Source organism: Hypanus sabinus (assembly GCF_030144855.1).
Source record: "Hypanus sabinus isolate sHypSab1 chromosome X2 unlocalized genomic scaffold, sHypSab1.hap1 SUPER_X2_unloc_3, whole genome shotgun sequence".
Lineage (NCBI taxonomy): Eukaryota > Metazoa > Chordata > Chondrichthyes > Myliobatiformes > Dasyatidae > Hypanus > Hypanus sabinus.
This window is the reverse complement of record NW_026779001.1, coordinates 15001-39867: the sequence shown is the minus strand read 5'-3', so window position 1 is coordinate 39867 and position 24867 is coordinate 15001. Positions and strand designations below refer to the sequence as shown.

The 24867-nt window shown below is 51.6% G+C and overlaps 1 protein-coding gene across 1 annotated transcript in view; it reads right to left on the bottom strand.

Annotated features, from left to right (window-relative positions):
• The window catches only part of sik2b (salt-inducible kinase 2b), a gene marked incomplete at its 5' end in the record, with an annotated part of 192795 nt that overhangs the window by 157597 nt on the left and 10331 nt on the right, over window positions 1-24867 (bottom strand). The gene's annotated exons all lie outside the window — the stretch shown is intronic.

The window sequence follows — 24867 nt, the reverse complement described above, 5'->3', positions numbered from 1 at the left end:
CAGAGGACACAGATAGAGTGGGTGTGGAGAGGATGTCTCCTATAGTGCAGGAGTCTAGGACCAGACGACACAGATAGAGTGGATGTGGAGAGGATGTTTCCTATAGTGGGGGAGTCTAGGACCAGAGGACACAGATAGAGTGGGTGTGGAGAGGAAGTTTCCTATAGTGGGGGAGTCTAACCAGAGGACACAGATGGAGTGGATGTGGAGAGGATGTTTCCTATAGTGGGGGAGTCCAGGACCAGAGGACACAGATAGAGTGGGTGTGGAGAGGATGTTTCCTATAGTGGGGGAGTCCAGGACCAGAGGACACAGATAGAGTGGGTGTGGAGAGGATGTTTCCTATAGTGGGGGTCCAGGACCAGAGGACACAGATAGAGTGGGTGTGGAGAGGATGTTTCCTATAGTGGGGGAGTCCAGGACCAGAGGACACAGATAGAGTGGACGTGGAGAGGATGTTTCCTATAGTGGGGGAGTCCAGGACCAGAGGACACAGATAGAGTGGGTGTGGAGAGGATGTTTCCTATAGTGGGGGAGTCCAGGACCAGAGGACACAGATAGAGTGGGTGTGGAGAGGATGTTTCCTATAGTGGGGGAGTCCAGGACCAGAGGACACAGATAGAGTGGACATGGAGAGGATGTTTCCTATAGTGGGGGAGTCCAGGACCAGAGGACACAGATAGAGTGGACGTGGAGAGGATGTTTCCTATAGTGGGGGGAGTCCAGGACCAGAGGACACAGATAGAGCGGGTGTTGAGAGGATGTTTCCTATAGAGGGGGAGTCTAGGACCAGAGGACACAGATAGAGTGTGTGGAGAGGATGTTTCCTATAGTGGGGGAGTCTAGGACCAGAGGACACAGATGGAGTGGATGTGGAGAGGATGTTTCTATAGTGGGGGAGTCTAGGACCAGAGGACACAGATAGAGTGGGAGTGGAGAGGATGTTTCCTATAGTGGGGGAGTCTAGGACCAGAGGACACAGATAGAGTGGATGTGGAGAGGATGTTTCCTATAGTGGAGGAGTCTAGGACCAGACGACACAGATAGAGTGGATGTGGAGAGGATGTTTCCTATAGTGGAGGAGTCTAGGACCAGAGGACACAGATAGAGTGGATGTGGAGAGGATGTTTCCTATAGTGGGGGAGTCTAGTACCAGAGGACACAGATAGAGTGGGTGTGGAGAGGATGTCTCCTATAGTGCAGGAGTCTAGGACCAGACGACACAGATAGAGTGGATGTGGAGAGGATGTTTCCTATAGTGGGGAGGAGTCTAGGACCAGAGGACACAGATAGAGTGGGTGTGGAGAGGAAGTTTCCTATAGTGGGGGAGTCTAGGACCAGAGGACACAGATGGAGTGGATGTGGAGAGGATGTTTCCTATAGTGGGGGAGTCCAGGACCAGAGGACACAGATAGAGTGGGTGTGGAGAGGATGTTTCCTATAGTGGGGGAGTCCAGGACCAGAGGACACAGATAGAGTGGGTGTGGAGAGGATGTTTCCTATAGTGGGGGAGTCCAGGACCAGAGGACACAGATAGAGTGGACGTGGAGAGGATGTTTCCTATAGTGGGGGAGTCCAGGACCAGAGGACACAGATAGAGTGGACGTGGAGAGGATGTTTCCTATAGTGGGGGAGTCCAGGACCAGAGGACACAGATAGAGTGGGTGTTGAGAGGATGTTTCCTATAGTGGGGGAGTCTAGGACCAGAGGACACAGATAGAGTGTGTGGAGAGGATGTTTCCTATAGTGGGGGAGTCTAGGACCAGAGGACACAGATGGAGAGGATGTGGAGAGGATGTTTCCTATAGTGGAGGAGTCTCGGACCAGAGGACACAGATAGAGTGGATGTGGAGAGGATGTTTCCTATAGTGGGGGAGTCTAGTACCAGAGGACACAGATAGAGTGGGTGTGGAGAGGATGTCTCCTATAGTGCAGGAGTCTAGGACCAGACGACACAGATAGAGTGGATGTGGAGAGGATGTTTCCTATAGTGGGGGAGTCTAGGACCAGAGGACACAGATAGAGTGGGTGTGGAGAGGAAGTTTCCTATAGTGGGGGAGTCTAGGACCAGAGGACACAGATGGAGTGGATGTGGAGAGGATGTTTCCTATAGTGGGGGAGTCCAGGACCAGAGGACACAGATAGAGTGGGTGTGGAGAGGATGTTTCCTATAGTGGGGGAGTCCAGGACCAGAGGACACAGATAGAGTGGGTGTGGAGAGGATGTTTCCTATAGTGGGGGAGTCCAGGACCAGAGGACACAGATAGAGTGGACGTGGAGAGGATGTTTCCTATAGTGGGGGAGTCCAGGACCAGAAGACACAGATAGAGTGGACGTGGAGAGGATGTTTCCTATAGTGGGGGAGTCCAGGACCAGAGGACACAGATAGAGTGGGTGTGGAGAGGATGTTTCCTATAGTGGGGGAGTCCAGGACCAGAGGACACAGATAGAGTGGGTGTGGAGAGGATGTTTCCTATAGTGGGGGAGTCTAGGACCAGAGGACACAGATAGAGTGTGTGGAGAGGATGATTCCTATAGTGGGGGAGTCTAGGACCAGAGGACACAGATGGAGTGGATGTGGAGAGGATGTTTCCTATAGTGGGGGAGTCTAGGACCAGAGGACACAGATAGAGTGGATGTGGAGAGGATGTTTCCTATAGTGGAGGAGTCTAGGACCAGACGACACAGATAGAGTGGATGTGGAGAGGATGTTTCCTATAGTGGGGGAGTCTAGGTCTAGAGGACACATAGAGTGGATGTAGAGAGGATGTTTCCAAAAGTGGGGGAGTCTAGGACCAGAGGACACAGATAGAGTGGATGTGGAGAGGATGTTTCCTATAGTGGAGGAGTCTAGGACCAGACGACACAGATAGAGTGGATGTGGAGAGGATGTTTCCTATAGTGGAGGAGTCTAGGACCAGAGGACACAGATAGAGTGGATGTGGAGAGGATGTTTCCTATAGTGGGGGAGTCTAGTACCAGAGGACACAGATAGAGTGGATGTGGAGAGGATGTTTCCTATAGTGGGGGAGTCTAGGACCAGAGGACACAGATAGAGTGGGTGTGGAGAGGAAGTTTCCTATAGTGGGGGAGTCTAGGACCAGAGGACACAGATGGAGTGGATGTGGAGAGGATGTTTCCTATAGTGGGGGAGTCCAGGACCAGAGGACACAGATAGAGTGGGTGTGGAGAGGATGTTTCCTATAGTGGGGGAGTCCAGGACCAGAGGACAAAGATAGAGTGGGTGTGGAGAGGATGTTTCCTATAGTGGGGGAGTCCAGGACCAGAGGACACAGATAGAGTGGACGTGGAGAGGATGTTTCCTATAGTGGGGGAGTCCAGGACCAGAGGACACAGATAGAGTGGACGTGGAGAGGATGTTTCCTATAGTGGGGGAGTCCAGGACCAGAGGACACAGATAGAGTGGGTGTTGCGAGGATGTTTCCTATAGTGGGGGAGTCTAGGACCAGAGGACACAGATAGAGTGTGTGGAGAGGATGTTTCCTATAGTGGGGGAGTCTAGGACCAGAGGACACAGATGGAGTGGATGTGGAGAGGATGTTTCCTATAGTGGGGGAGTCTAGGACCAGAGGACACAGAAAGAGTGGGTGTGGAGAGGATGTTTCCTATAGTGGGGGAGTCTAGGACCAGAGGACACAGATAGAGTGGATGTGGAGAGGATGTTTCCTATAGTGGAGGAGTCTAGGACCAGAGGACACAGATAGAGTGGATGTGGAGAGGATGTTTCCTATAGTGGGGGAGTCTAGTACCAGAGGACACAGATAGAGTGGGTGTGGAGAGGATGTCTCCTATAGTGCAGGAGTCTAGGACCAGACGACACAGATAGAGTGGGTGTGGAGAGGAAGTTTCCTATAGTGGGGGAGTCTAGGACCAGAGGACACAGATAGAGTGGGTGTGGAGAGGAAGTTTCCTATAGTGGGGGAGTCTAGGACCAGAGGACACAGATGGAGTGGATGTGGAGAGGATGTTTCCTATAGTGGGGGAGTCCAGGACCAGAGGACACAGATAGAGTGGGTGTGGAGAGGATGTTTCCTATAGTGGGGGAGTCCAGGACCAGAGGACACAGATAGAGTGGGTGTGGAGAGGATGTTTCCTATAGTGGGGGAGTCCAGGACCAGAGGACACAGATAGAGTGGACATGGAGAGGATGTTTCCTATAGTGGGGGAGTCCAGGACCAGAGGACACAGATAGAGTGGACGTGGAGAGGATGTTTCCTATAGTGGGGGAGTCCAGGACCAGAGGACACAGATAGAGTGGGTGTTGAGAGGATGTTTCCTATAGTGGGGGAGTCTAGGACCAGAGGACACAGATAGAGTGTGTGGAGAGGATGTTTCCTATAGTGGGGGAGTCTAGGACCAGAGGACACAGATGGAGTGGATGTGGAGAGGATGTTTCCTATAGTGGGGGAGTCTAGGACCAGAGGACACAGATAGAGTGGGTGTGGAGAGGATGTTTCCTATAGTGGGGGAGTCTAGGACCAGAGGACACAGATAGAGTGGATGTGGAGAGGATGTTTCCTATAGTGGAGGAGTCTAGGACCAGACGACACAGATAGAGTGGATGTGGAGAGGATGTTTCCTATAGTGGAGGAGTCTAGGACCAGAGGACACAGATAGAGTGGATGTGGAGAGGATGTTTCCTATAGTGGGGGAGTCTAGTACCAGAGGACACAGATAGAGTGGGTGTGGAGAGGATGTCTCCTATAGTGCAGGAGTCTAGGACCAGACGACACAGATAGAGTGGATGTGGAGAGGATGTTTCCTATAGTGGGGGAGTCTAGGACCAGAGGACACAGATAGAGTGGGTGTGGAGAGGAAGTTTCCTATAGTGGGGGAGTCTAGGACCAGAGGACACAGATGGAGTGGATGTGGAGAGGATGTTTCCTATAGTGGGGGAGTCCAGGACCAGAGGACACAGATAGAGTGGGTGTGGAGAGGATGTTTCCTATAGTGGGGGAGTCCAGGACCAGAGGACACAGATAGAGTGGGTGTGGAGAGGATGTTTCCTATAGTGGGGGAGTCCAGGACCAGAGGACACAGATAGAGTGGGTGTGGAGAGGATGTTTCCTATAGTGGGGGAGTCCAGGACCAGAGGACACAGATAGAGTGGACGTGGAGAGGATGTTTCCTATAGTGGGGGAGTCCAGGACCAGAGGACACAGATAGAGTGGGTGTGGAGAGGATGTTTCCTATAGTGGGGGAGTCCAGGACCAGAGGACACAGATAGAGTGGGTGTGGAGAGGATGTTTCCTATAGTGGGGGAGTCCAGGACCAGAGGACACAGATAGAGTGGACATGGAGAGGATGTTTCCTATAGTGGGGGAGTCCAGGACCAGAGGACACAGATAGAGTGGACGTGGAGAGGATGTTTCCTATAGTGGGGGAGTCCAGGACCAGAGGACACAGATAGAGTGGGTGTTGAGAGGATGTTTCCTATAGTGGGGGAGTCTAGGACCAGAGGACACAGATAGAGTGTGTGGAGAGGATGTTTCCTATAGTGGGGGAGTCTAGGACCAGAGGACACAGATGGAGTGGATGTGGAGAGGATGTTTCCTATAGTGGGGGAGTCTAGGACCAGAGGACACAGATAGAGTGGGTGTGGAGAGGATGTTTCCTATAGTGGGGGAGTCTAGGACCAGAGGACACAGATAGAGTGGATGTGGAGAGGATGTTTCCTATAGTGGAGGAGTCTAGGACCAGACGACACAGATAGAGTGGATGTGGAGAGGATGTTTCCTATAGTGGAGGAGTCTAGGACCAGAGGACACAGATAGAGTGGATGTGGAGAGGATGTTTCCTATAGTGGGGGAGTCTAGTACCAGAGGACACAGATAGAGTGGGTGTGGAGAGGATGTCTCCTATAGTGCAGGAGTCTAGGACCAGACGACACAGATAGAGTGGATGTGGAGAGGATGTTTCCTATAGTGGGGGAGTCTAGGACCAGAGGACACAGATAGAGTGGGTGTGGAGAGGAAGTTTCCTATAGTGGGGGAGTCTAGGACCAGAGGACACAGATGGAGTGGATGTGGAGAGGATGTTTCCTATAGTGGGGGAGTCCAGGACCAGAGGACACAGATAGAGTGGGTGTGGAGAGGATGTTTCCTATAGTGGGGGAGTCCAGGACCAGAGGACACAGATAGAGTGGGTGTGGAGAGGATGTTTCCTATAGTGGGGGAGTCCAGGACCAGAGGACACAGATAGAGTGGACGTGGAGAGGATGTTTCCTATAGTGGGGGAGTCCAGGACCAGAGGACACAGATAGAGTGGACGTGGAGAGGATGTTTCCTATAGTGGGGGAGTCCAGGACCAGAGGACACAGATAGAGTGGGTGTTGAGAGGATGTTTCCTATAGTGGGGGAGTCTAGGACCAGAGGACACAGATAGAGTGTGTGGAGAGGATGTTTCCTATAGTGGGGGAGTCTAGGACCAGAGGACACAGATGGAGTGGATGTGGAGAGGATGTTTCCTATAGTGGGGGAGTCTAGGACCAGAGGACACAGATAGAGTGGGTGTGGAGAGGATGTTTCCTATAGTGGGGGAGTCTAGGACCAGAGGACACAGATAGAGTGGATGTGGAGAGGATGTTTCCTATAGTGGAGGAGTCTAGGACCAGAGGACACAGATAGAGTGGATGTGGAGAGGATGTTTCCTATAGTGGGGGAGTCTAGTACCAGAGGACACAGATAGAGTGGGTGTGGAGAGGATGTCTCCTATAGTGCAGGAGTCTAGGACCAGACGACACAGATAGAGTGGATGTGGAGAGGATGTTTCCTATAGTGGGGGAGTCTAGGACCAGAGGACACAGATAGAGTGGGTGTGGAGAGGAAGTTTCCTATAGTGGGGGAGTCTAGGACCAGAGGACACAGATGGAGTGGATGTGGAGAGGATGTTTCCTATAGTGGGGGAGTCCAGGACCAGAGGACACAGATAGAGTGGGTGTGGAGAGGATGTTTCCTATAGTGGGGGAGTCCAGGACCAGAGGACACAGATAGAGTGGGTGTGGAGAGGATGTTTCCTATAGTGGGGGAGTCCAGGACCAGAGGACACAGATAGAGTGGACGTGGAGAGGATGTTTCCTATAGTGGGGGAGTCCAGGACCAGAAGACACAGATAGAGTGGACGTGGAGAGGATGTTTCCTATAGTGGGGGAGTCCAGGACCAGAGGACACAGATAGAGTGGGTGTTGAGAGGATGTTTCCTATAGTGGGGGAGTCTAGGACCAGAGGACACAGATAGAGTGTGTGGAGAGGATGTTTCCTATAGTGGGGGAGTCTAGGACCAGAGGACACAGATGGAGTGGATGTGGAGAGGATGTTTCCTATAGTGGGGGAGTCTAGGACCAGAGGACACAGATAGAGTGGGTGTGGAGAGGATGTTTCCTATAGTGGGGGAGTCTAGGACCAGAGGACACAGATAGAGTGGATGTGGAGAGGATGTTTCCTATAGTGGAGGAGTCTAGGACCAGACGACACAGATAGAGTGGATGTGGAGAGGATGTTTCCTATAGTGGAGGAGTCTAGGACCAGAGGACACAGATAGAGTGGATGTGGAGAGGATGTTTCCTATAGTGGGGGAGTCTAGTACCAGAGGACACAGATAGAGTGGGTGTGGAGAGGATGTCTCCTATAGTGCAGGAGTCTAGGACCAGACGACACAGATAGAGTGGATGTGGAGAGGATGTTTCCTATAGTGGGGGAGTCTAGGACCAGAGGACACAGATAGAGTGGGTGTGGAGAGGAAGTTTCCTATAGTGGGGGAGTCTAGGACCAGAGGACACAGATGGAGTGGATGTGGAGAGGATGTTTCCTATAGTGGGGGAGTCCAGGACCAGAGGACACAGATAGAGTGGGTGTGGAGAGGATGTTTCCTATAGTGGGGGAGTCCAGGACCAGAGGACACAGATAGAGTGGACGTGGAGAGGATGTTTCCTATAGTGGGGGAGTCCAGGACCAGAGGACACAGATAGAGTGGACGTGGAGAGGATGTTTCCTATAGTGGGGGAGTCCAGGACCAGAGGACACAGATAGAGTGACGTGGAGAGGATGTTTCCTATAGTGGGGGAGTCCAGGACCAGAGGACACAGATAGAGTGGGTGTGGAGAGGATGTTTCCTATAGTGGGGGAGTCCAGGACCAGAGGACACAGATAGAGTGGGTGTGGAGAGGATGTTTCCTATAGTGGGGGAGTCCAGGACCAGAGGACACAGATAGAGTGGGTGTGGAGAGGATGTTTCCTATAGTGGGGGAGTCCAGGACCAGAGGACACAGATAGAGTGGACGTGGAGAGGATGTTTCCTATAGTGGGGGAGTCCAGGACCAGAGGACACAGATAGAGTGACGTGGAGAGGATGTTTCCTATAGTGGGGGAGTCCAGGACCAGAGGACACAGATAGAGTGGGTGTTGAGAGGATGTTTCCTATAGTGGGGGAGTCTAGGACCAGAGGACACAGATAGAGTGTGTGGAGAGGATGTTTCCTATAGTGGGGGAGTCTAGGACCAGAGGACACAGATGGAGTGGATGTGGAGAGGATGTTTCCTATAGTGGGGGAGTCTAGGACCAGAGGACACAGATAGAGTGGGTGTGGAGAGGATGTTTCCTATAGTGGGGGAGTCTAGGACCAGAGGACACAGATAGAGTGGATGTGGAGAGGATGTTTCCTATAGTGGGGGAGTCTAGGACCAGAGGACACAGATAGAGTGTGTGGAGAGGATGTTTCCTATAGTGGGGGTGTCTAGGACCAGAGGACACAGATAGAGTGGGTGTGGAGAGGAAGTTTCCTATAGTGGGGGAGTCTAGGACCAGAGGACACAGATGGAGTGGATGTGGAGAGGATGTTTCCTATAGTGGGGGAGTCCAGGACCAGAGGACACAGATAGAGTGGGTGTGGAGAGGATGTTTCCTATAGTGGGGGAGTCCAGGACCAGAGGACACAGATAGAGTGGGTGTGGAGAGGATGTTTCCTATAGTGGGGGAGTCCAGGACCAGAGGACACAGATACAGTGGACGTGGAGAGGATGTTTCCTATAGTGGGGGAGTCCAGGACCAGAGGACACAGATAGAGTGGACGTGGAGAGGATGTTTCCTATAGTGGGGGAGTCCAGGACCAGAGGACACAGATAGAGTGGGTGTTGAGAGGATGTTTCCTATAGTGGGGGAGTCTAGGACCAGAGGACACAGATAGAGTGTGTGGAGAGGATGTTTCCTATAGTGGGGGAGTCTAGGACCAGAGGACACAGATGGAGTGGATGTGGAGAGGATGTTTCCTATAGTGGGGGAGTCTAGGACCAGAGGACACAGATAGAGTGGGTGTGGAGAGGATGTTTCCTATAGTGGGGGAGTCTAGGACCAGAGGACACAGATAGAGTGGATGTGGAGAGGATGTTTCCTATAGTGGAGGAGTCTAGGACCAGACGACACAGATAGAGTGGATGTGGAGAGGATGTTTCCTATAGTGGAGGAGTCTAGGACCAGAGGACACAGATAGAGTGGATGTGGAGAGGATGTTTCCTATAGTGGGGGAGTCTAGTACCAGAGGACACAGATAGAGTGGGTGTGGAGAGGAAGTTTCCTATAGTGGGGGAGTCTAGGACCAGAGGACACAGATGGAGTGGATGTGGAGAGGATGTTTCCTATAGTGGGGGAGTCCAGGACCAGAGGACACAGATAGAGTGGGTGTGGAGAGGATGTTTCCTATAGTGGGGGAGTCCAGGACCAGAGGACACAGATAGAGTGGGTGTGGAGAGGATGTTTCCTATAGTGGGGGAGTCCAGGACCAGAGGACACAGATACAGTGGACGTGGAGAGGATGTTTCCTATAGTGGGGGAGTCCAGGACCAGAGGACACAGATAGAGTGGACGTGGAGAGGATGTTTCCTATAGTGGGGGAGTCCAGGACCAGAGGACACAGATAGAGTGGGTGTTGAGAGGATGTTTCCTATAGTGGGGGAGTCTAGGACCAGAGGACACAGATGGAGTGGATGTGGAGAGGATGTTTCCTATAGTGGGGGAGTCTAGGACCAGAGGACACTGATAGAGTGGGTGTGGAGAGGATGTTTCCTATAGTGGGGGAGTCTAGGACCAGAGGACACAGATAGAGTGGATGTGGAGAGGATGTTTCCTATAGTGGAGGAGTCTAGGACCAGAGGACACAGATAGAGTGGATGTGGAGAGGATGTTTCCTATAGTGGGGGAGTCTAGTACCAGAGGACACAGATAGAGTGGGTGTGGAGAGGATGTCTCCTATAGTGCAGGAGTCTAGGACCAGACGACACAGATAGAGTGGATGTGGAGAGGATGTTTCCTATAGTGGGGGAGTCTAGGACCAGAGGACACAGATAGAGTGGGTGTGGAGAGGAAGTTTCCTATAGTGGGGGAGTCTAGGACCAGAGGACACAGATGGAGTGGATGTGGAGAGGATGTTTCCTATAGTGGGGGAGTCCAGGACCAGAGGACACAGATAGAGTGGGTGTGGAGAGGATGTTTCCTATAGTGGGGGAGTCCAGGACCAGAGGACACAGATAGAGTGGGTGTGGAGAGGATGTTTCCTATAGTGGGGGAGTCCAGGACCAGAGGACACAGATAGAGTGGGTGTGGAGAGGATGTTTCCTATAGTGGGGGAGTCCAGGACCAGAGGACACAGATAGAGTGGACGTGGAGAGGATGTTTCCTATAGTGGGGGAGTCCAGGACCAGAGGACACAGATAGAGTGGACGTGGAGAGGATGTTTCCTATAGTGGGGGAGTCCAGGACCAGAGGACACAGATAGAGTGGGTGTTGAGAGGATGTTTCCTATAGTGGGGGAGTCTAGGACCAGAGGACACAGATAGAGTGTGTGGAGAGGATGTTTCCTATAGTGGGGGAGTCTAGGACCAGAGGACACAGATGGAGTGGATGTGGAGAGGATGTTTCCTATAGTGGGGGAGTCTAGGACCAGAGGACACAGATAGAGTGGGTGTGGAGAGGATGTTTCCTATAGTGGGGGAGTCTAGGACCAGAGGACACAGATAGAGTGGATGTGGAGAGGATGTTTCCTATAGTGGAGGAGTCTAGGACCAGACGACACAGATAGAGTGGATGTGGAGAGGATGTTTCCTATAGTGGAGGAGTCTAGGACCAGAGGACACAGATAGAGTGGATGTGGAGAGGATGTTTCCTATAGTGGGGGAGTCTAGTACCAGAGGACACAGATAGAGTGGGTGTGGAGAGGATGTCTCCTATAGTGCAGGAGTCTAGGACCAGACGACACAGATAGAGTGGATGTGGAGAGGATGTTTCCTATAGTGGGGGAGTCTAGGACCAGAGGACACAGATAGAGTGGGTGTGGAGAGGAAGTTTCCTATAGTGGGGGAGTCTAGGACCAGAGGACACAGATGGAGTGGATGTGGAGAGGATGTTTCCTATAGTGGGGGAGTCCAGGACCAGAGGACACAGATAGAGTGGGTGTGGAGAGGATGTTTCCTATAGTGGGGGAGTCCAGGACCAGAGGACACAGATAGAGTGGGTGTGGAGAGGATGTTTCCTATAGTGGGGGAGTCCACGACCAGAGGACACAGATAGAGTGGACGTGGAGAGGATGTTTCCTATAGTGGGGGAGTCCAGGACCAGAGGACACAGATAGAGTGGACGTGGAGAGGATGTTTCCTATAGTGGGGGAGTCCAGGACCAGAGGACACAGATAGAGTGGGTGTTGAGAGGATGTTTCCTATAGTGGGGGAGTCTAGGACCAGAGGACACAGATAGAGTGTGTGGAGAGGATGTTTCCTATAGTGGGGGAGTCTAGGACCAGAGGACACAGATGGAGTGGATGTGGAGAGGATGTTTCCTATAGTGGGGGAGTCTAGGACCAGAGGACACAGATAGAGTGGGTGTGGAGAGGATGTTTCCTATAGTGGGGGAGTCTAGGACCAGAGGACACAGATAGAGTGGATGTGGAGAGGATGTTTCCTATAGTGGGGGAGTCTGGGACCAGAGGACACAGATAGAGTGTGTGGAGAGGATGTTTCCTATAGTGGGGGAGTCTAGGACCAGAGGACACAGATGGAGTGGATGTGGAGAGGATGTTTCCTATAGTGGGGGAGTCTAGGACCAGAGGACACAGATAGAGTGGGTGTGGAGAGGATGTTTCCTATAGTGGGGGAGTCTAGGACCAGAGGACACAGATAGAGTGGATGTGGAGAGGATGTTTCCTATAGTGGGGGAGTCTAGGACCAGAGGACACAGATGGAGTGGATGTGGAGAGGATGTTTCCTATAGTGGAGGAGTCTAGGACCAGAGGACACAGATAGAGTGGATGTGGAGAGGATGTTTCCTATAGTGTGGGCGTCAAGGACTAGAGGACACAGATAGAGTGGATGGGGAGAGGATGTTTCCTATAGTGGGGGAGTCTAGGACCAGAGGACACAGATAGACTGGATGGGGAGAGGATGTTTCCTATAGTGGGGGAGTCTAGGACCAGAGGACACAGATAGAGTGGGTGTGGAGAGGATGTTTCCTGTAGTGTGGGCGTCAAGGACTAGAGGACACAGATAGAGTGGATGTGGAGAGGATGTTTCCTATAGTGTGGGCGTCAAGGACTAGAGGACACAGATAGAGTGGATGGGGAGAGGATGTTTCCTATAGTGGGGGAGTCTAGGACCAGAGGACACAGATAGACTGGATGGGGAGAGGATGTTTCCTATAGTGGGGGAGTCTAGGACCAGAGGACACAGATAGAGTGGGTGTGGAGAGGATGTTTCCTGTAGTGGGGGAGTCTAGGACCAGAGGACACAGATAGACTGGATGGGGAGAGGATGTTTCCTATAGTGGGGGAGTCTAGGACCAGAGGACACAGATAGAGTGGGTGTGGAGAGGATGTTTCCTGTAGTGGGGGAGTCTAGGACCAGAGGCCACAGCCTCCTTTTACAGAACGAGGATGAGGAGGAAGCTTTTGAGCAAGTGAGGGGTGAATCTGTGGATTCATTCCCACAGGCGGCTGTGGAGGCCAAGTAAATTTAAGGCAGAGGTTGATCGATTCTGGTGGGTCAGGGCATGAAGGGATACGGGGGAGAAGGCAGGAGAAGGCAGGAGACTGGGGCTGAGAGGGAGAACGACGATATGGCGGGGCAGACTCGCCGGGCCGCATGGCCCGATTCCGCTCCTGCGTCTAATATCGGTCACTCTCAAACGTACGAGTGCTATAAAGTAGGGCCGCGGAAATGTACAGCGCTGAAACAGACCCTCTGGCCCATCTAGTCTGTGCCGAACCATTTCAACTCGAGCAGCCGAGAAGAAGCCGTGCTGGGCAGCCACGGTCCCGCGGGGAAAATCCTGGCCTCAGGAGTTAGGAGGACGGATCCTCAAAGCCAACTCAGGATTGGAGGTTGATGATTCCCACGCACTCCTGGGACAGTGCTGGAGGATCAAGCGAGCACACTGGGTGGTAGGTTCTCCCTGAGGCTGAGGCCATTGTCCATCCCCCCCCCCCGTCAGCAACGGACACACACAGCCGACGATGTCGTTATTCCCGCTGAACGTGCACGCCAATATACAGCGGGTTCCTATGAAAAGTATATCGATGGTTGTAGATCATTTCGACGGCAGAACTTCCTGAAAGGCCTAATAAATATTCAACTTAACCTTTGGTGTTGAGGTCTGTTACATCAACAAAATGAATCACAAAGAAGTAAAGGCTTCAGCAGACTGCATATAAGCCAATACCGTATCTACAACCACGGACAGTTAGGTTTATCTGCAACCATGGACAGGTTTGGTTTATCTACAACCATGGGGTTTAGTTTATCTACAACCATTGACAGGTTTGGTTTATCTACAACCATGGGGTTTAGTTTATCTACAACCATGGGGTTTGGTTTATCTACAACCATTGACAGGTTTGGTTTATCTACAACCATGGGGTTTGGTTTATCTACAACCATGGGGTTTGGTTTATCTACAACCATTGACAGGTTTGGTTTATCTACAACCATGGGGTTTGGTTTATCTACAACCATGGACAGGTTTGGTTTATCTACAACCATGGGGTTTGGTTTATCTACAACCATTGACAGGTTTGGTTTATCTACAACCATGGACAGGTTTGGTTTATCTACAACCATGGGGTTTGGTTTATCTACAACCATGGGGTTTGGTTTATCTACAACCATGGGGTTTGGTTTATCTACAACCATGGACAGGTTTGGTTTATCTACAACCATGGGGTTTGGTTTATCTACAACCATGGACAGGTTTGGTTTATCTACAACCATGGGGTTTGGTTTATCTACAACCATGGACAGGTTTGGTTTATCTACAACCATGGGGTTTGGTTTATCTACAACCATGGACAGGTTTGGTTTATCTACAACCATGGACAGGTTTGGTTTATCTACAACCATGGGGTTTGGTTTATCTACAACCATGGAGAGGTTTGGTTTATCTACAACCATGGGGTTTGGTTTATCTACAACCATGGACAGGTTTGGTTTATCTACAACCATGGGGTTTGGTTTATCTACAACCATGGGGTTTGGTTTATCTACAACCATGGACAGGTTTGGTTTTTCTGCAACCATGGACAGGTTTGGTTTATCTACAACCATGGGGTTTGGTTTATCTACAACCATGGGATTTGGTTTATCTACAACCATGGGGTTTGGTTTATCTACAACCATGGGGTTTGGTTTATCTACAACCATGGGGTTTGGTTTATCTACAACCATGGGGTTTGGTTTATCTACAACCATGGACAGGTTTGGTTTATCTACAACCATGGACAGGTTTGGTTTATCTACAACCACGGACAGTTTGGTTTATCTACAACCATGCACAGGTTTGGTTTATCTACAACCATGGACAGGTTTGGTTTATCTACAACCACGGACAGTTTGGTTTATCTACAACCATGGACAGGTTTGGTTTATCTACAACCATGGGGTTTGGTTTATCTACAACCATGGGCAGGTTTGGTTTATCTACAACCATGGACAGGTTTGGTTTATCTACAACCATGGGGTTTGGTTTATCTACAACCATGGGGTTTGGTTTATCTACAACCATGGGGTTTGGTTTATCTACAACCATGGACAGGTTTGGTTTATCTACAACCATGGGGTTTGGTTTATCTACAACCATGGACAGGTTTGGTTTATCTACAACCATGGGGTTTGGTTTATCTACAACCATGGACAGGTTTGGTTTATCTACAACCATGGGGTTTGGTTTATCTACAACCATGGACAGGTTTGGTTTATCTACAACCATGGACAGGTTTGGTTTATCTACAACCATGGGGTTTGGTTTATCTACAACCATGGACAGGTTTGGTTTATCTACAACCATGGGGTTTGGTTTATCTACAACCATGGACAGGTTTGGTTTATCTACAACCATGGGGTTTGGTTTATCTACAACCATGGGGTTTGGTTTATCTACAACCATGGACAGGTTTGGTTTTTCTGCAACCATGGACAGGTTTGGTTTATCTACAACCATGGGGTTTGGTTTATCTACAACCATGGGATTTGGTTTATCTACAACCATGGGGTTTGGTTTATCTACAACCATGGGGTTTGGTTTATCTACAACCATGGGGTTTGGTTTATCTACAACCATGGGGTTTGGTTTATCTACAACCATGGACAGGTTTGGTTTATCTACAACCATGGACAGGTTTGGTTTATCTACAACCACGGACAGTTTGGTTTATCTACAACCATGCACAGGTTTGGTTTATCTACAACCATGGACAGGTTTGGTTTATCTACAACCATGGGGTTTGGTTTATCTACAACCATTGACAGGTTTGGTTTATCTACAACCACGGACAGTTTGGTTTATCTACAACCATGGGGTTTGGTTTATCTACAACCATTGACAGGTTTGGTTTATCTACAACCATGGGGTTTGGTTTATCTACAACCATGGGGTTTGGTTTATCTACAACCATGGACAGGTTTGGTTTATCTACAACCACGGACAGGTTTGGTTTATCTACAACCATGGACAGGTTTGGTTTATCTACAACCATGGGGTTTGGTTTATCTACAACCATGGGGTTTGGTTTATCTACAACCACGGACAGTTTGGTTTATCTACAACCATGGACAGGTTTGGTTTATCTACAACCATGGACAGGTTTGGTTTATCTACAACCATGGGGTTTGGTTTATCTACAACCATGGGGTTTGGTTTATCTACAACCATGGACAGGTTTGGTTTATCTACAACCATGGGGTTTGGTTTATCTACAACCATGGGGTTTGGTTTATCTACAACCACGGACAGTTTGGTTTATCTACAACCATGGACAGGTTTGGTTTATCTACAACCATGGACAGGTTTGGTTTATCTACAACCATGGGGTTTGGTTTATCTACAACCATGGGGTTTGGTTTATCTACAACCATGGGGTTTGGTTTATCTACAACCATGGGGTTTGGTTTATCTACAACCATGGGGTTTGGTTTATCTACAACCATGGGGTTTGGTTTATCTACAACCATGGACAGGTTTGGTTTATCTACAACCACGGACAGTTTGGTTTATCTACAACCATGCACAGGTTTGGTTTATCTACAACCATGGACAGGTTTGGTTTATCTACAACCATGGACAGGTTTGGTTTATCTACAACCACGGACAGTTTGGTTTATCTACAACCATGCACAGGTTTGGTTTATCTACAACCATGGACAGGTTTGGTTTATCTACAACCACGGACAGTTTGGTTTATCTACAACCATGCACAGGTTTGGTTTATCTACAACCATGGACAGGTTTGGTTTATCTACAACCACGGACAGTTTGGTTTATCTACAACCATGGACAGGTTTGGTTTATCTACAACCGTGGGGTTTGGTTTATCTACAACCATGGGCAGGTTTGGTTTATCTACAACCATGGGGTTTGGTTTATCTACAACCATGGGGTTTGGTTTATCTACAACCATTGGCAGGTTTACCTTCATGGGCGGGTTTGTCTTCTCAGCAGCCAAGGGCAGGTTGGCCTTTCAATGTTCAAACCACCATGTCTGTGTCTACCATCATGTGGAGGTTGGTCACAGCCCGGGAAGGACACCTGGTCCTCTGGGTCTGCTCCACTCATCTGCGGATCAACTCTGGTCTCAACCATTCTTCTCAAGCTCAGAACCAGAGTCAGGTTTAATATCATCGGCCCGCATCGTGAAATTTGTAGTTTCGCAATACATAAAAATAAAAACTATAAATTACGGTCAGTATATTTTAAAAATAAATTAACTAAGTGGTGCAGAAAGAGAGGAAAAAAGTAGTGAGGTTGTGTTCGTGGGTTCAACGTCCGTTCAGAAAACTGCTGGCGGAGGGGAAGAAGCTGTTCCTAAATCGCAGAGTGTGTGTCTTCAGGCTCCTGTACCTCCTCCCTGATGGCGGAGGGGAAGAAGCTGTTCCTGAATCTTTGAGTGTGTGTCTTCAGGCTCCTGTACCCCCTCCCTGATGGCGGAGGGGAAGAAGCTGTTCCTGAATCGTTGAGTGTGTGTCTTCAGGCTCCTGTACCCCCTCCCTGATGGCGGAGGGGAAGAAGCTGTTCCTGAATCGCTGAGTGTGTGTCTTCAGGCTCCTGTACCTCCTCCCCGATGGCGGCGGGGAAGAAGCTGTTCCTGAATCGCTGAGTGTGTGTCTTCAGGCTCCTGTACCTCCTCCCTGATGGCAGAGGGGAAGAAGCTGTTCCTGAATCGCTGAGTGTGTGTCTTCAGGCTCCTGTATCTCCTCCCTGATGGCGGAGGGGAAGAAGCTGTTCCTGAATCGCTGAGTGTGTGTCTTCAGGCTCCTGTACCTCCTCCCTGATGGCAGAGGGGAAGAAGCTGTTCCTGAATCGCTGAGTGTGTGTCTTCAGGCATCCTTGATGGTAGCAACGGGAAGAGGACATGTCTTGGGCGATGCAAGTCCCTAAGGACGGGTGCTAAAGTGACCAGAGAACTGTGCAAAAGTCTTAGGCGCCCTCGCTTTATAAATGTGTGCAGCTCTTCGTAAACATAGAAATCTGTTTCGATATTTGGACTTAACGTGGTATTAGTTCACCAAGACCAAAATTCAAACTTCAAAGTGAACTGACCATCAAACAGGTCACCATACACAAGCCCGAGATTCATTTTCTTGCAGGCATACTCAACAGATCAATAACCACAAGAGAATCAATGAATCCTGAGTCAATCTACCGGTCCTCCGGGTTCGCGGGTTCGGCTCAGGCCCAACAACCCCGACTGGCCAAACAAAATTGCTGGCCACGAGGCGATACAGAGAATCCTTCAACAGTCTCGACAGGTACGTTTAACGTCAGAGAAACGTGTGCAACACACATCCTGAAATCCTTGCTCTTCACAAGCATCCGCGAAAACAGAGGAGTGGCCCCCAGAAGAGTGGATGACAGTTAAACGTCAGAACCCCAAAGCCCCCCCCAAGCTCCCCCTCCCAGGCCCAAGCAACAGCAAAGCAACGATCCCTCACCCCCCCAACAGCAAAAGAAAAGCACCCGCACCTGCCGCCCCCCCCCCACCGAGCACTCGAGCGTGCAGCAAAGCATCAATAAAGACACGGACTCGCAGAACCCCAAAGACTACTCGTTCACACGGTATTTGACACACCACCGGCTCTCTCCCTCCCTCCCTAATAATAGAGAAAGAGGTGTTCCCGTTTCACAGCGAGAGGGGAGACGTAACAAACAACTCGCTGGTTTACGATGTAATACCTTCAGTCCTGGCTTAAGTAACGGGCAGTTATATTAAGCAGGCATCTGAGGGAAATTTTTGCCTTAAACACAAAGTGTCGTCAACGTATGTATCCACTGCTGGAAGAGACAGAGGGAATTAGTAGAAAACACTCCCGATGAGATGTGTTTTGACCTTCGGGTAAATAGGAAGCCACAGAAGGATTTGGTCCTCATGGATCAGCGTGCAGATGGGGTGAATGGCCTGCATCTGCTTGATATGGTTTGTCACGGCAAACACCTGAAGACTTCCGCAGACGTGCCGCAGAGAGCATTCTGACAGGCTGCATCACCGTCTGGTACGGGGGCGCTACGGCACAGGTTTGTAAAGTTGTAAAGTCAGCCGGCTCCATCACGGTTACCAGCCTCCGTACTATCCAGAACATCTTCAAGAAGCGGTGCCTCAGGAAGGCAGCATCCATCCTCCAGGGCACGCCCTCTTCTCATTGCTACCATCAGGGAGGAGGTACAGGAGCCTGAAGAGACACACTCAGCGATTCAGGAACAGCTTCTTCCCCTCCGCCATCAGGGAGGAGGTACAGGAGCCTGAAGACACGCACTCAGTGATTCAGGAACAGCTTCTTCCCCTCCGCCATCAGGGAGGAGGTACAGGAGCCTGAAGACACACACTCAGTGATTCAGGAACAGCTTCTTCCCCTCTGCCATCAGGGAGGAGGTACAGGAGCCTGAAGACACACACTCAGCGATTCAAGAACAGCTTCTTCCCCTCTTGTCATCCGATTCCTAAATGGATATTGAACCCGTGAACACTACCTCACTTTTTCCTGTTTTTGCAGTCTTTAATTTAATTGTTTAACATACGTGTACTTTCTGCAATTGATTTACTTATTTATCTTTCTTTTTGTTCGTTGCTACCGTGTATTTTGCAGCGTACTGCTGCCGCTGAGTCAACAGAATTCACGAGGCGCGCCAGTGATATTCACCCTCATTCCGGCTCCCGGCTGCACAATTCCATCCCTCGACATCAGACGTTTAAATCAGAAGGCCCAGTCACGACGTACTTGCAGTTGTGTTTTTTTTAAAAAAAAGGATTGCATTCCGTTACAGCGGCTTTCGAACGCGGCTTTCCGAGCGGCCCCGCTATCACCAGGGGCACAACAACCAGCGGGTGCCTGACGTCAGTCCTCTGCCAGCTGCGGCGCTGATCGCAGGGGCTGCTTTGCCATCGAGAGCTGCACTGCGCACAGCAGGTCCCAGCCGCCTTTCCTCCCCTCCCCACATCCCTCCGGATCCCCCGGTATGTCCCGTTAACCGCCCTCCGCCGGGACAGGGAGCTCTGGAGCCCTGGCCACCTGTTCCGGGATACCTTGGACGCCAAAGTGGGAGAACGACGTCTGGCGTAAAAGAGTTACAGCCAGCAACTCGACTGCCAAAACAACACTGAGGGTAAACCGAGGAGTCTCGGGTTAGACCGGATGCAGGTCGAAGGGGACCCGGGACCCGGGACGGCCGGCGTCTACAGGGTTCCCTGTGAACGCGGAGCAGCGTATACCGGCCAGGCGCGACGCACGGAGGAAACCTGGCTCAAGGAGGGCGTTACCCCGGAGGAGCGGCAGAACGGTCCATTCCCGAGGGCCACAAGGCTCCTGCCGGGGCCACAGTGGGCCTTGGGACCGGCTGCTGAAAGGAAGCCAGTGAGGGAGAAGAATTTCAACGGAGACGAGGGCCTCGACCCAAAAAGGAGGAATCGGAGCTCGCTTGCAGGCGCGGCGGGAGGGCGGAAACCTGATTGGACGAGGACCAGCCAATCGGGAGGGACGGCCGACAGGGGGTGGAAGTACCAACAGGCCAGACGGGCCCGACGAAGTTGGCAGACAGCTCGTCATCGGAACGTCGGCTACAACCGACACCCTCCTCCAAGCTCTCAGTAAGAGGGTAAAGTCGCCAGCTCCAAGCTCCCAATAAGGATTGAGGGATTTATGATTAAATCCCTGTATCAGTTCCAAAACCCCGCTGGGCTCTTAAGCTGTTGCCGCTGCGCGAGAGAGAGAGAGAGACCCAAATTCAGGCACAGCCCTTCCAATCGTGCCGAGCACTTACTGGCGATTAGGCCCGTCGAGTCACTGTTCTGACGGAGGAAACGCGGCCGTCAGATTGGGCAGGCGTCCCACCAGCAGCGAAAGAGAACGGGAAAGTCGGCCCGCTTTACGCTGATGGAAGAAGGGTGAAGCTTCTCTCGGAATGGAGAGAATTATTCCCCAGCCCCTCCTCAGCTGTTGTCCCCCCAGGGCCGCTCACCTGCTCTGCCAGTGCAGCTCTCCCCTCAGCAAGTCAGCAGTTCACAGAAAATTCATTATAACACGTCAGCAGGCATTCTCGCTAAAGCCTTGTAATGACCGTGACATAATCATTCAAAGGCTGCCCAAATAGACTGCAAACACACACAAGCCAATAACTGTACAACCCCGAGCTAAGGTGCCACAGTCAATGAACCTGGGGATCCCAGCATAACCCCATCTTAAGACAGGAACGGTAGGGAGCGCCGGCCGCCAGTAACGCTGGGGCGAGACGTTGACCGAGCCCCAGAGTCATCTGATTAGCAACAACCCGATTTGTAAATCTAATGGCAGCCCTGCCGTCTGCACCGCAGGACGATGTGCAGGCTTTGGAGAGGGAGAAGGGGTTCAACGAGATGCTGTCCGGATCGGAGAGCATCAGCGACAAGCAGGGATTCAACAAACGGATAGTTTCCTCTGGGGCATCAGAGGCTGACACGCATTGAATAGCGACTATTATAGGATCATGTGAGTGAAGTTATTCCCTCCGATTCAAGAGCCCACTGTTTGAGGGGGAACCAAGTGGTGTGGGTCCAGAGGCTCCTGTACCTCCTTCATGATGGCTGAGGGGTAATAACTGTCCCTGAACCTGGTGCTGTGGGTCCTGAGGCTCCTGTACCTCCTTCCTGATGGTTGAGGGGTGATAACAGTCCCTGAGCCTGGTGGTGTGGGTCCTGAGGCTCCTGTACCTCCTTCATGATGGTTGAGGGGTGATAACTGTCCCTGAACCTGCTGGTGTGGGTCCTGAGGCTCCTGTACCTCCTTCATGATGGTTGAGGGGTGATAACTGTCCCTAAACCTGGTGGTGAGGGTCCTGAGGCTCCTGTACCTCCTTCCTGATGGTTGAGGGGTAATATCTGTCCCTGAACCTGGTGATACGAGTCCTGAGGCTCCTGTACCTCCTTCCTGATGGTTGAGGGGTGATAACAGTCCCTGAACCTGGTGTTGGGGGTCCTGAGGCTCCTGTACCTCCTTCCTGATGGTTGAGGGGTGATATCTGACCCTGAACCTGGTGGTGTAGGTCCTGAGGCTCCTGTACCTCCTTCCTGCTGGTTGAGGGGTGATAACAGTACCTGAAACTGGTGGTATGGGTCCTGAGGCTCCTGTACCTCCTTCATGATGGCTGAGGGGTAATAACTGTCCCTGAACCTGGTGCTGTGGGTCCTGAGGCTCCTGTACCTCCTTCCTGATGGTTGAGGGGTGATAACTGTCCCTGAACCTGCTGGTGTGGGTCCTGAGGCTCCTGTACCTCCTTCATGATGGTTGAGGGGTGATAACTGTCCCTGAACCTGCTGGTGTAGGTCCTGAGGCTCCTGTACCTCCTTCCTGATGATTGAGGGGTAATATCTGTCCCTGAACCTGGTGATACGAGTCCTGAGGCTCCTGTACCTCCTTCCTGATGGTTGAGGGGTGATATCTGTCCCTGAACCTGGTGGTGTGGGTCCTGAGGCTCCTGTACCTCCTTCCTGGTGGTTGAGGGGTGATAACTGTTCCTGAACCTGGTGGTGTGGGTCCTGAGGCTCCTGTACCTCCTTCATGATGGTTGAGGGGTGATAACTGTCCCTAAACCTGGTGGTGAGGGTCCTGAGGCTCCTGTACCTCCTTCCTGATGGTTGAGGGGTAATATCTGTCCCTGAACCTGGTGATACGAGTCCTGAGGCTCCTGTACCTCCTTCCTGATGGTTGAGGGGTGATAACAGTCCCTGAACCTGGTGGTGGGGGTCCTGAGGCTCCTGTACCTCCTTCCTGATGGTTGAGGGGTGATATCTGACCCTGAACCTGGTGGTGTGGGTCCTGAGGCTCCTGTACCTCCTTCCTGCTGGTTGAGGGGTGATAACAGTACCTGAAGCTGGTGGTATGGGTCCTGAGGCTCCTGTACCTCCTAACTGATGGTTGAGGGGTGATAACAGTCCCGGAGCCTGGTGGTGCAAGTCCTGAGGCTCCTGTACCTCCTTCCTGATGGTTGAGGGGTGATAACAGTACCTGAACCTGGTGGTGTGGGTCCTGAGGCTCCTGTACCTCCTTCCTGATGGTTGAGGGGTGATAACAGTACCTGAACCTGGTGGTGTGGGTCCTGAGGCTCCTGTACCTCCTTCCTGATGGTTGAGGGGTGATATTTGTCCTGGAACATGTGGGCCCTGAGGCTCCTGTACCTCCTTCCTGATGGATGAGGGGTAATAACTGTCCCTGAACCTGGTGGTGTGGGTCCTGAGGCTCCTGTACCTCCTTCCTGATGGCTGAGGGGTAATAACTGTTCCTGAACCTGGTGGTGTGGGTCCTGTGGCTCCTGTACCTGCTTCCTGATGGTTGAGGGGTAACATCTGTCCCTGAACCTGGTGGTGTGGGTCCTGAGGCTCCTGTACCTGCTTCCTGATGCTTGAGGGGTAATATCTGTCCCTGAACCTGGTGATACGAGTCCTGAGGCTCCTGTACCTCCTTCCTGATGGTTGAGGGGTATTAACCGTCCCTGAACCTGGTGGTGTGGGTCCTGAGGCTCCTTTACCTCCTTCCTGATGGTTGAGGGGTGATAACAGTACCTGAACCTGGTGGTATGGGTCCTGAGGCTCCTGTACCTCCTAACTGATGGTTGAGGGGTGATAACAGTCCCGGAACCAGGTGGTGCGAGTCCTGAGGCTCCTGTACCTCCTTCCTGATGGTTGAGGGGTGATAACAGTCCCTGAACCTGCTGGTGTGGGTCCTGAGGCTCCTGTACCTCCTTCATGATGGTTGAGGGGTGATAACTGTCCCTGAACCTGCTGGTGTGGGTCCTGAGGCTCCTGTACCTCCTTCATGATGGTTGAGGGGTGATATCTGTCCCTGAACCTGCTGGTGTGGGTCCTGAGGCTCCTGTACCTCCTTCATGATGGTTGAGGGGTGATATCTGTCCCTGAACCTGGTGGTGTGGGTCCTGAGGCTCCTGTACCTCCTTCCTGGTGGTTGAGGGGTGATAACTGTTCCTGAACCTGGTGGTGAGGGTCCTGAGGCTCCTGTACCTCCTTCCTGATGGTTGAGGGGTGATATCTGTCCCTGAACCTGGTGGTGTGGGTCCTGAGGCTCCTGTACCTCCTTCCTGGTGGTTGAGGGGTGATAACTGTTCCTGAACCTGGTGGTGAGGGTCCTGAGGCTCCTGTACCTCCTTCCTGATGGTTGAGGGGTAATATCTGTCCCTGAACCTGGTGATACGAGTCCTGAGGCTCCTGTACCTCCTTCCTGATGGTTGAGGGGTGATAACAGTCCCTGAACCTGGTGGTGTGGGTCCTGAGGCTCCTGTACCTCCTTCCTGCTGGTTGAGGGGTGATAACAGTACCTGAAACTGGTGGTATGGGTCCTGAGGCTCCTGTACCTCCTAACTGATGGTTGAGGGGTGATAACAGTCCCGGAGCCTGGTGGTGCAAGTCCTGAGGCTCCTGTACCTCCTTCCTGATGGTTGAGGGGTGATAACAGTACCTGAACCTGGTGGTGTGGGTCCTGAGGCTCCTGTACCTCCTTCCTGATGGATGAGGGGTAATAACTGTCCCTGAACCTGGTGGTGGGGGTCCTGAGGCTCCTGTACCTCCTTCCTGATGGTTGAGGGGTGATATCTGACCCTGAACCTGGTGGTGTGGGTCCTGAGGCTCCTGTACCTCTTTCCTGATGGTTGAGGGGTGATAACAGTACCTGAACCTGGTGGTGTGGGTCCTGAGGCTCCTGTACCTCCTTCCTGATGGATGAGGGGTAATAACTGTCCCTGAACCTGGTGGTGTGGGTCCTGAGGCTCCTGTACCTCCTTCCTGATGGCTGAGGGGTAATAACTGTACCTGAACCTGGTGGTGTGGGTCCTGTGGCTCCTGTACCTG